The 11,071-nt window shown below is 45.2% G+C and overlaps 1 pseudogene; it reads left to right on the top strand.

Moving 5' to 3' along the window:
- Positions 1–1,952: 1,952 nt before the first annotated feature.
- On the top strand, positions 1,953–9,834 carry LOC138267281 (interleukin enhancer-binding factor 3 pseudogene; annotated as a pseudogene).
- Positions 9,835–11,071: the final 1,237 nt, after the last annotated feature.

The raw sequence follows: 11,071 nt of genomic DNA, 5'->3' as shown, positions 1-11,071 counted from the left end.
ACAGTATAATACTCTAATCCAAAGCATTCCCCTCCACTCTACTCCACTGCACTCCACTCTGACTCTGTATGACACTCCACTCTACGACACTTCACTCTACTCTACGCCACTCAACTGTATTCTGCAACACACCACTCCATTCTGCAGCACTCTGCTCTACTGCATGCCCCTTCCGCCGTACTCCACTGTACTCCACTGTACGACACTGTATGATACTCCACTCAACGACATTACATATAACAACACCCCACTTGATGACAATCCTGTAACAGTGTGCCAACCACAACAACAACCAGTTAAAGGGGTAAGACCCTTTTGTTTAGAGATAGAAATAAATTAGGAGAAAAATGCCCTATGGTTAGCAATTTTCATCTATCCGACGATCCTCCTCTGCCTACTCGGTCTAAGGGTTCACATGCATTTCTTTTCCATGAGGAAGGTGACCCTCAGAAAACGACAAGAAGACGTCTTGAGTAATAACTGAGCTCTTCTGTATACAGGTACCCTTCACCATCACATGTGATAGTATTGCACCCGTTATAATATAAGCACTCTCCATGAAACACTGTGCTGTTTACTGATCGTTACCGCCACATTTGTGTCACTAGACTATATTCCCCTTAAGCCGGGTCCCAAAACCCAGGAAGCCTTTCCATCTGCACTCCAATTTGGTATAAAAAAATTGTGCACTTGCCTGAGGCCCTTGGACAGGGCAGTGGCGGATCCGTCAACAGCATCTTCCTTACTTGGTTCGCTGGGCACACATGGCTGTCCCTCCTCTTGCTGCAGCTTCCCCGGCATGTCTCTCTCCGTCAGGGTTGATGTTCGCCCGTTATCCCCTTGCCTCTTCTCCTCAAGTATTTTTGAGGTTTCCATCTTCAACGGTGTCCTTATCTCTGATCCCGCGGTCACATTGCTGGTTTCTGAGCTATTTAGTACTTACTTTCATATGTCTAATGCCATATTTCTTTACCGAGTAATGTGTACAAAAGTAGCTTGGACGATCTCGTCAGTGATATCATCAAAGATGCCATTCGAGATGTCATGATTGATGTTATAAATGATGTCATAGAGCATGTCATGAGTGATGCAATACGTGAGGTCATAAGCAGTGCTTGGCAGGAGTGCAACATATGATAACCAAAATTGATGAATGTCAATGTTTTTTAGTTTAAAATGTTAAAATTTTACATTGTCACTGAAATTTTCACTTAACTAAAGCACTACTTTAAGCTTTGTATATATATATATATATGTGTGTATTATACTTTTTGCTTAACTTAGCATGTGATATAATGTCTCCTGATGTACAAACTGTGATGTAATGAATGGGTTAAAGGAATCGATGGGTGGCAGTGGGAAGAAGAAAATGGCAGAGAGGTTGATTAGGAGATCCAATATGCAGTTGATTCCTCTTCTTTTTGTAACATCTTGCCTTGTTCTTCACCTGGCCCTGAGGCCAGTCTTTTACACTGGATGACTTAGAGGTGTCCGGAAAAGGGTTGGGACTCTCTTTCATCAAAGAAGAAGAACTGACTGAAGATTTGGACACTAGCGATGCCCTGGGCTAAACTATCCCCATAAAGCTGTGAACCCCCACCCTAATTTGACTCTGGGAGCAAATGGGCTCTGTTTCTCAGTTTTCTGTGCCATAGCATAGAGATGGTGTCCTCTCCTGTTAACAGTGACTCATCCCATGAGAAATTATGACATCATAGAGCAAGGCCATTGCGATGAGGTTCTAACTTCATGTCTCAGACTTGACCTCTGTTGCTGGGTAACACTGAAACTCTGCACATGGTGAGATGGGGAGGGGCTGTGGTTCACATCCCTTTGAGGGCCATGCACCTATCTTCGGTCAACCATGGCAGGAGGGGGAGTCCTGAAGACTCTGGTAGTGCCAGTGTATCCCTAAGAAAGCAAGCAAGAGTCTGTTGGCATTGGTGGCAGTCATGTGTCCACAGTTTCTATTCATGAAAGACAGCCGCCATGTTATGGCCAGGCATTCTGCCTTCTACCCAACCCAGGAGGAGATGGAAGCAGTCAGGAATATCCTTTCCCACACAGAGCAGGCTCTGAAGTCACTGTCTGATAGCGTAGAAGAGCAGGAGAAAGACCAGAGAGCTTTGTTGGAGCAGAGAACAGGTCAAGACAACAACACAGAAGAAGCCATGGAGGGGGTTAGCAGCGCAGAGAGCGAGGTGGAGGAAGAGAGTTATGATGCTGATGGAGAAGAAGATGAGGTACAAGACCCATCAGGTGGCACAGAAGAGAGACAGAAAAACAAGGAGGAAGTAGCAGCTGAGGAGCCAGAGAATGAGTTCCGGGCTCTCCAAGGAGTAATCCGTGTGGGCCTGATAGGTAAGGGCCTTCTACTGAAAGGAGATGTGGACCTGGAGATGGTTCTTATGTGCCGGGATGCACCTACAGTCGCTCTTCTAAAGAGGGTAGCAGAACATCTGTCTGTAGAGTTTTCTGCGATCGAGGAGAAGTATAACATAACTGAGAGTATACCGGAAGGTGCTGTTGTGGTACAGCGAAGCGTGCAACCTCTCCTCAAACTGACCATCAGACTAGCATCCACATCAGCACCAGAGCAAAATGGTCAGATGATTAATAGCAAAACAATGGCCAGCAACAGCCTGGATGTCCTCGACAGACAGACATGCCTGGCTTCCTTGAGGTCTGTCGGACGCACTCAGTGGTTTCACGATCGAGCTCTTGGACTGAGATCATGTGTTATAGTCATTCGTGTTCTCAGGAGCCTGTGCTCTCCGTTTCTTGCTTGGGCCCCCCTAAGTGGCTGGCCTCTGGAGATTCTGTGCCAGAGGGTAATCGCAACAGTCAGAAGACCAATGGGGGCTGGTGAGGCTTTCAGAAGGGTGCTGGAGTGTCTGGCTTCAGGGTTTCTTTTGCCAGGTGGGGCAGGTCTGTACGATCCCTGTGAGGATGAGGCGATGGATGCAGTCAGTCATCTTGAGACGGCACAAAGGGAAGTCATCACTCGCAGTGCCCAGCATGCTCTCAGGCTTGTGGCCTTTGGACAGATTCACAAGGTTCTTGGAACTGCTGGGTTCTCCTTCAAGCGACGCAGGAAATCCAAAAGAAAATATGCAGACATTTCGTACAGAATGCAGATCACGCCTAGTACTGCCAACAACTTTGGCTCAATGAATTGTTCTGTTAAGAAGGCTAAACATGACACGTTAACCGGTAAATGTAACCGTTCACCTTACAAATCTGACCCGTTCCAGAGAATGACTGCCCTTATGAGGCTCAACCTATTGAGGCCTGACCTCCGATTCATTGAGGTTTCCCAGACCGGCCCTTTGCATGCACCGATGTTTACAATGGCTACTTATGTTGATGGAAGTATGTTTCAGGCTACAGGGCATTCTAAATATGCAGCCAAAAAACATCTAGCCATAAAAATTTTGCAAGCTGAGGGGCTGGTTTCAGGCCAAGATGGATTCTGGATATGCTCACCTGCCAATCATGCTGTCTCACCTCCTCTCAATAATAACACTGCAAGTCTGAAACAGGATGAACCAGTCCTAACAAAAAACAGCAAGAACCCTGTGATGGAACTCGATAAAATGATGCATAATCTTGAATACAGAACCTTCTCGGTAGGTGCCTGTAGCCACAGACAGGTCTATGCAGCTGAGGTTGAAGTTCATGGACAGACGTACCAGGGGATGGCCTTCACCAGAAAGAAGGCCAAGGCGCGTGCTGCTTTGGCTGCATTGGAAGGATGTGAGCTCTTGAATCACCAAGAGTCTCTCAGGGTACAACCTGGTTCAGCAGTACAGAACCTGACGCATCTGGTATCCAAGGTGGGATTTGGTGGCGGCTCACATCAGGGCCATCCGTGCACATGGGTAGGCCGGCTCTGGTGGTGCTTTAGTTAGGAGTGTGTGGTACAATAAAACTAGCAATCGCTCTTATCTTAAGGTATTAAGGGTGTTTTTTGATGTGCTGGGCGAGGCATCACTCCAGGGTCTGTACACCACTTGGAAAAATCTCAGCGTATCTGTAATGAAGCTGACAATTCCAATCACTCTGGTTCCTCTAGGAGTAAAATATCAACATACAGGAAATATTGGCACAGAAACCTCAGCTAATATCTAAGAAAGGTTCATGGCGTTTCTCAGGTGTACTGGGAAACACTTTTAACCCCCCCCTCCTTGCATCTAACTCTATGGCCTCGCCCTCTACCCTTGCACCCATGTCCATGGTCACGCACCTTCCCCATTAATCCAACTCCACGGTCACTCCCTCTCCCCATAGATCCAACTCCATTGTAATTTCCCATGCCTCCAACTCCGTGGTCACAACCACTCCCCAGGCATCCAACTTCATGGTCCACAGCCTCCCCCATGCACTCTACTACATGGTCATGCCCTCCTCATGCATCCTACTTCATAGTTACACCCTCTACCATGGATCTAATTCATAGCCATGCCCTCTCCCCATGCATCCTACTTTATCATCACCCCCTTCCCTGTGCATCTTAATACACAGTCACCCTCCCTCCTCTTGCATCCAGGTCCATAGTCTCTGCCTCCCCCAGGCATTCACCTCCATGGTCATGCCCTCTCCCCTTGCATGCATCTCCATAGTCACACCCTCTGCGCTTATCTCCAGCTCCATGAGCACTCGCTCCCCCATGCATCTAACTCCACGGATCTGCCCTCTTCTCCATGCATCCAACTCCATCGTCATGTCCTCTTATTCCAAGCATCCCTCTCCATGGTCACTCCCTCCACCCAAGGATCCGGCTCTATGGTCACACCCTCTCCTCATGCATCAGACTCCCGGTCATGCCCTCTCCTCCTGCATCAACTCCATGGCCGTTCCCTCTCGCCTTGCATCAAACTTCATGGTCATGCCCTTTGCCCTTGCTCCAACTCCATGGTCATGCCCTTTCCCCTTGCATCCAATTCCATGGTCACGCCCTCTCCGCATGCATCCAAGTCCATGGTCACGCCCTCTTCCCATGCTTCCAACTCCATGGTCACACCCTCTCCCCATTAATCCAACTCCATGGTCATGCCCTCTCCCCATGCATCTGACTACAGGGTCATGTCCAATCCCCCATGCATCCAACCACACGCTCACACCCTCTCCCCAGGCATCCACCTCCAAGGCATGCCCTCACCCCATGCATCTGACTACAGGGTCACGTCCAATCCCCCATGCATCCAACCACATGCTCACGCCCTCTCCCCATGCATCCAATTCCATGTCCATGCCCTCTCCTCATGCATTTGACTCACTTTGTGATGTCCTCTCACCATGCATCCAACTCCATAGCCATGCCATCTCGCCTTGCATTCATCTCCCTGGTCACGCCCACTCCCCGTAAATCCAACTCCATGTTAACACCATCTCCACATGCATCCAAGTACATAGTCATAACCTCCCCCATACATTCAACTCCATGATCGTGCCCTCCCCCTTTGCATCCAACTCCATGTTCACTCCCTCCCACATGTATTCAACTGAATGGCCATGAATTCTTCCCAATGCATCCCCCTCCTTAGTCACGCCATCTCTCCTAACATATATCCGCATAGTCACGCCCTATCCCCTTGCATCCAGCTCCATGTTCTTGCCCTCTCCCCATGTATCCCTCCCCCCAGGGATCCAGCTCTATGGTCACGTCTTCTTCCCATGCGTCTGACTCACTTTGTAATGTCCTCTCCCATGCATCCAACTCCATGGCCACACCCTCTTGCCTTGCATTCAACTCCATGGTTATGCCCACTCCCCATGCATCTGACTTCCGACCACACCCTCTCCCCATGCATCCAACTCCATGACCATGCCCTCTCCCCATGCATCCAACTCCATGTTCACGCCCACTCCCCATGCATTGAATTCCATGATCATACTCACCAGAATAAGAAAGAGAGTGTGAGTCACTATATTGCACGCAATATGCCACATTGCATCTATCACTACTACCTACCACTACATTGTAAGGCAAGTGTGTCATTACTGTTCCTATCTCCATCAATAAGTACAGGTGGAGTTAAGAATAGTATTTTTATACTTCCCTTTACTGAGGATCTTAATAAAGAGCCATAGAACCACTGAGAGCTGGAAGAGTCAGAGCCCCACCTGGAGACCCCACAGATGACCCACACGGCCTCCTCTGGACACAGCTTGCTGTCCCAGAGAATCCTATGGCAGTGACGTTACCACAACATTATATTCTCAATGATAGAATAAATAAATATTTGTGACATGCTGTTGCCTTATACCATCTGCATTAATGTCTTTAGCGCTAGTACATACAGAGCCAAAAGAGGAAGGAAATAGTTGCAGTTTATGAAAAAGGAAAAGAGGTGAATAGTGCCAGTGGGGTAAGTTTAATATTCCCCAGCCCTCACAGTCCAGCTTGAGCCCTTGCTGCAAGGATTTTATCTCAGAGGAGATGGTTACATGGTGCCTCGCTTAGGAAGAGAGCTTGTCATCGCATTATTGTTCCACAAAGGAATTACAAAATTTCCCAATGCAGACAGGGCACGGGTTGGAGTCTATGAATGACGGGACCTGAGAAAAGCAGGACTGCTAACCATAGTGAGGGTAGGAACTTCCGCGAGTTGTCGTAAGGACCTCTTGGACCAGAGTTGTTTTCCTCTGTTTTCAGCTTTGTTTTACATTTTCATATCTACCAGCTTTGTCAGAAGAATGCCATCTGCACTGCAGGCCGACACCTGACACTGTCTTCAGGTATGGGATTGGAGCTAATCCCTTAGATCAGGCCAGGCATGCTATGCTCTCAACATAGTTTAGACGTAAGTATGAACCTCTAGAACCTCTACAACCACTAGAACCTCTAGAACATCTAGAACCACATTCACCATGGTTGGATTGTTTATCTTCATAACCATGTTTGTAATGATGATTACTTTGCTTTGTTTCATCTGCCAAATTATCTCACCTCACTCTTCATGCCAGATTGTGATTGTTTCAAAAATGTATTGAAAACTTATCTTGCATCTCTTTGTGTCCCTACTTGACACGCATGAGTAATACCACGAAAGGGTAGATCTGTTTCATGACTTCCCTGGGGTGTCAACTTGTCATGTTAAGGTTGCCATAATCATCTTCCACCCCGGTAGTTTTGGGGGTTTAGGTGATGCTCTGTGAGCCAGCCAGGAATTGTCAGTCTCTGATGGTGTGGGTGGAGTTAGTCCCCCACATTCGGAAGTTCTGTTGTCCTAATAGACAGTCCGATTATCATAGTAGGAACCACATAACTGAGCGAAACTTTTCTTCTGGGATATCATGAGTTGAGCATATTTAACTCCACTACAAACATTGTTCAGTGGCTGGCAGCATCTCATAGGTATATTGGCTTTCCTCTTGTGTGTAGTTCCTCCACTTGGCCTCGCGTCCCAGTCTTTTTGTTGTGTTGTTCCTTCCCTTTTCGCTGACTGTGCAGTCTTTACCCATTTGCTTGGGCCTTCGCCTCCACTGTTTGCTAATTATTGTCTGTCTGTCTACTTGTTGCTGCTGCTCTTCAGGTCACTCTGCTCTCTGTGGTCCTGAGGATCAACTCAGGGATCCTGGGCAATGTCTGGTCTCAAAGTCATTCCCTCTATCTTTGAGAAGGGTAGAATAGTTACTGTATTCTTAGAAGGCATTATAGTATCTCATACCTGGCTAGATCCTAGCTCTCTGATACCCTCCTTATTCAGAAGGCACTCCACCATTGAGCATCAAAGGGGACAGCATACCAGTCCATAAACCAGCACCAATCCAGTACAGATTTTATAATCGCTACCTTTCAACAGCAGGAGCTGCTGTGTTTCTCATCCCCATCTCCTTTCCCCTTCTTTCTCTGTTGAAGTTGGTGAGTGGTGAACACCGCAAGAGAGACTCAGGGAAGGCCGGGATTCAAATAGTATCCACATCTCTGTTCGAAGCTTGGCACATGCACAATAATATGACACAAAAACCATTGGCATCACCTCCATGGTATGACCGTTCTAGTGCAAAATGACTAGAGGCCAGGGAATTCCAGAGAGTTGGACCTTGTAAATGAAGGAATCCTCCCTCTATGTAGATAGATCATGAATCTGGCGGCTCTTATTTCTCGATCGAGGTTAGATCGACCAGTACATTGGCATTAGTCATGCATAGCCTACAGAGTACAGGACATGTGATCTGTGGTAGTGCTTGAGGATGAGACGTTACAATTCACTGTCTTTTGTAGTTTACCAGAGGTTTGCCAAAGAACTCAAGGCAGATGCCATTTCAGTAGTCCAGTCTAAAAGTTCAGAGAGAAAATGTGGCCATGGGACTTGGGATCTCAGTGAGAGTGGTGGGATTCAGATACTCATATGTGTACTTTTGTTAAAGTTATGTTTTGGAACATCAATAGTGCCAATCTGAGTCAGTTTGAAGTATTAACTTTATGTATATATCTGATTGTAGGTATGCAACCCGTTTCTGGCTCCCTTAACTTTTGAATCAAGCTTACTAAGCATATCTGTGCTCTGAGGAAGGTGGACTATTTTCCAACCGTCTACCCTGAAATGGGAGTCGGCACCATAACAGGTTCTGACAATCTGGAAACACCGAATGCTAGAGACACAAAAAGTATTGATTGTGGTTATAATTGCGAAACAATGTTTTCTGAATGATGTGCACTGATGTAAGACTTAAAAAAGCATTTGTTAAAGAAATTGAAAACTATGTGACACGGAAAAATATTGCTTGTGTCTACTTTATTGTTTAGACCCTGAGTTGATTTTTATCTGAATGAATTTAAGTGGCGGAGTATAAGTATTCTTTTTGGTTTGATGACTGTGGTCCTAAGAGTTGTATTTCAAGGGCGGGTAGGGGTTGGCAGGTGATCGGTGTGAAATAACAGGGCAACGTGTCTCAGTTGTAACCTGATATATTGATGAATTAGTTTAATGTTTTGATAAGAAGAACGATCGATACTGAATGTGAAAAAATCCTTGATATATTTTGCTAAAAAAAATATCTTTGTGCGGTAATAAAAATGTATTTACGAAAAAATGTTACGTTTTTAGGTTTGATTCGTGTAGGCATGGATTATTAGGTGGGATTTTCTAGTATATGAGAATAATAAGGGGTTGGCGGGTTTTGTTCTGATCGTCTTGTAAGCCGAACAAAGACCTCTGATAACATTGTTTTCTGAAAATAAATGTATTGCATTAAAGTCGAACTCTGGCTTATGTAAGTGACCTGTATCACTTGGATAAACTCAACTTTTTGTGTCTCAATAGAATAATGATTGAATGTACCTTTCACAGACAATTGACCTTCATGAGAATATAAAATGCTGTTTCAGTACAACTGTCCATGATCAGGTTGTCACCTAGCTGTTTTAGCAGAATCACACATACTGTAAAAATATTTGTTTAACTGCAGGTGGTATCTGCAAGAAGCTCCATGTTGTAGAATTATGAGAGATTCACTCTGCTTAAGTCTGATTGGTCTATTTTGTTGAAATCATGTACAACTGCAGTGAATGCATGAAATCCTTTGTTCAGAACCCTATAAAGGTATGAGAGGCTTCTCCTTACTGACCACTGGAGGCGAATCCATGCCAGATTGCTCTCCAATTTTATACTTTGTATTTTCTGACTTGAAATCTACTGAGTTCTTTGATTGATTCTGTACTCTCAGCTTTGCACTCTGATTTGTTGATTAATTGAGTTTGAATATATGAATTGGTTTCTGTAGGACATAAATCTGAAAATAACCCTTTAAGGTTTAAGAAATCTCTGTCTCTTTATTTTGTAGATCCAAATGGGTCCTATGTGCTCAATTGAAAGTGACATTTAGAATGCTTTAATGAGACACAGGCCCAGAGGGGAGCATCAAAATTTGTAAAGGGATTAACACCACTCTTGGGCCATCTGCCACCCAACAGAAAAAGGTGTATTGCAATGTCGTCATCTGCATGCCAGCTGGAAAGGAAAGTCCACAGGAGGAGCCTAGGAGTACATGCACATTTATGCCACGCGGCAAGAGTGGGCAGGGTTTGCATTTTTAAGTATTATCCTGGTTTGTTCCTGTCTCAAGTGGCAGCCACCTCAATGGTAATGACTGGGGCGAGGACAAGGTTAGTAAATTAGTAACTGCCACTATGATTTAGGGATGAAAGTCCTTTTTCAGGAGAAACATTGCAGAAAATACTATGGAAAGCCATCAAGTGAGGAGCAAAGAAATTGGGCAACTAATAAAGCCAGAGGTTGAAGTGGACAGTATCTACTGGGGGCGATGTTCCCAGGTTTTTTACTTTTATGAAAACAGTTTCCATGCTCTTGCTATAGAAATGCCTTTCCTGCATTGTTAATGACAGACTTCTGTTGCTTCAGGTTTAAAGGAAACAAGGAGGTGTCCTACACTATGAAAATCATTTCAATTTGTACTTGTTTTTCATTTAAGGTATGTGCACTAGGCTGAAGTCCAGCAGTATAGTTTTATTTATGTGTCTTATACAACTGCCAAATACACTGTTACGATCCCTGTGTGTGCTCAGAATCACAGTTACCATACCTTTTTTTTTTGCACTTTCACCACTAAAGAAAACCACTGAGTCATGAGCATATGTCCCAAGCTTCCCAGGTCTGTGGATCATATGCTGGTCCAGACCAGTTTTTTTATTTGAATTCAGGGATTTGTAGTCCTGTTTTATAATGGAATGAACTACTAGACTACAAGTCTTGAACTGATAGAAAAAAACCTGGCCTGGAACAGTGCCTCACACTTAGATCTGGTAAACATGAGAGGGCTGCATGAACATGCGGCATAGCTGCCAAGTTTCCCAGAAGCATGCATGATGTGCTGCTCTGCTTCAGCTTTTATTCTTTGAACTCTGGTACTTGTAGTCCTGTAGTACAATAGAAAAAACAGAACTACAAGTCCCAGAATTCAAAAGAATAAAAACCTGGCCTGGAGCGACACTTCACCCATGGACCTGGGAAACTTGGCAGTGCTGAAGTGGTAGATCTAAAACCTACTGTAAGTATGTACTGGATATGCTCGAAACATTTAAGGGTGCCAGTAAATTAAATGT

The sequence above is a fragment of the Pleurodeles waltl genome, chromosome 12 (assembly GCF_031143425.1).
Source record: "Pleurodeles waltl isolate 20211129_DDA chromosome 12, aPleWal1.hap1.20221129, whole genome shotgun sequence".
Classification (NCBI taxonomy): domain Eukaryota; kingdom Metazoa; phylum Chordata; class Amphibia; order Caudata; family Salamandridae; genus Pleurodeles; species Pleurodeles waltl.
Note: the sequence above shows the minus strand (reverse complement) of the source record. Positions and strands in the feature narration are given on the sequence as shown.